Raw genomic sequence first — 1853 nt, forward strand, 5'->3', positions numbered from 1 at the left:
TGCCTTGTACAATGTATTGTGTAAGACACAATGTTAGGAAGAAAACTGAAGCGAGGGGAGGATGATGAGAGACAGGAGAAGACGAGAACAATGAGATTTTTTGATGGAACGATAAGGGAACGGAATTGGGGAATTCTTAACTCGGTAACACGAACGCTTCAAGTCCCTTCATTGATCCGTATTCGTATCTTTGATCACATATCTTATTCGCCCACGTAATTGTTTCACTAACATGAAACGAAGCTGTATATACAATCTTTACAGATGCGTTAACAGGATACGAATACGAGAGCTCGATCAGAAATGCGGCACGTGTTTTCTCTCGGGATTCTTCTCTTCATTAGAGTACGCTTGCACGCACGCACGTATACCTTATTCGCTGTCTCTCCCGATCCATCATCCCTTCATCTTTGCCTACTTTACGCGCAAAAATTTCGCACATGCTCGACATACAAGCACACAAATACATGCATACATTTGTTACAAACACGAAACATACACACGTTAGTAGAATGAAGCCTCGGTAATGCTCACCAATATTTGCTTTCTTTACACGTACCGCGCGCAATTCGCCACATATCATATCCTCGTTCATCTCTTGAGATAGATTCATTGAAAGAAATAAAAGTGATAAGAGGAGAAATCGGTGAGCAGAACCGAGAATGTGGATAAATCGCTTCTTACGTTCTCGGTTAATATTGTTGCCGTACAAAAGGGAAGGGCACGTGGGTTTGTCGCGGAGCGAGGAGAGGTCACGTCGGTCATTATAGACAACGATTAATTGCCCGTGTCCATTTCCGAGCTTGATTTCGTACACCTCTCGTCTCCTTAGAACGCACGATTACGGTAACGGTAGGTAATATGAACCGCGGTGATGTATATGTACATAATCCATCACACGTAATACTGCACTTGTACAGTACGCCCGATCGATGCCGATAAGATAGAAACGTTCCTCGGAAACTCGCAATCGTGTTTCTTCTTCATCTTATTAGCTAACACAACCGAACGAATTGTTCCTAAAAACTAGACGTACTGTCTTCTCCTTGCGCACCCATTGTACTACGTTCTGTATGATCGTTTAACTAGAACTTCTTAACGAAATAATTACGATCTTGATGTTCTATCACCGTGCCATAAATCGATGTAAAATCGCTTCAGTGAGACTAAGAAAGAGATCATATATACCATCTTCAATAAAATTCTCTCGGAAAATAACTCGTAAATTTAATGCTTTGCGATTTTTTTGTTATTCTCTTGGACACGGATGATTCCCTGATGTCTATTTTTATCATCGATCCGGTTGGAGCAACAACACTCCAAATTTAGGACATGAACTACACTATGTTTCAGTGGTTTTGAATACGTAAAATTTTAATTGCGGTTGGATTTATTGGCTTTTTCCCGTGATCCTCTCGATACTGACAGGCATCTATATCTCCGTTTGTATCTTTTGAAAACATCGTTTCTATTTTGTGCAAAATTCGTGATAGATTTACACATATTAGTTTCTCGATTATCGATGCATCTGGTTTATGTACACGTTGCGACTTATACAAAAAAATATTCTACATTTATACAAACGTATTCGGCTAAATGGAGCAGAATACGATAATATTAGCACGAAACTATATTAGTTCTCGTGGCTGCCTCGTGAAAATCGAACGATAATCTCGCCAAGTCAACTTCATTAACAGATAATTACATAAGTCACTAAGATGGACTTACGTAACATTAAACAAATTTAAGTTTTTAGAAATTACAAAGGATACATGTAAATTTACAAATAGAATATCTGTACTATTAGTCGAGAACAATTTATATATATATATATATATGCGTGCGCGCGCGCG

The sequence above is a fragment of the Atta colombica genome, unplaced genomic scaffold, assembly GCF_001594045.1.
Source record: "Atta colombica isolate Treedump-2 unplaced genomic scaffold, Acol1.0 scaffold137, whole genome shotgun sequence".
Lineage (NCBI taxonomy): Eukaryota > Metazoa > Arthropoda > Insecta > Hymenoptera > Formicidae > Atta > Atta colombica.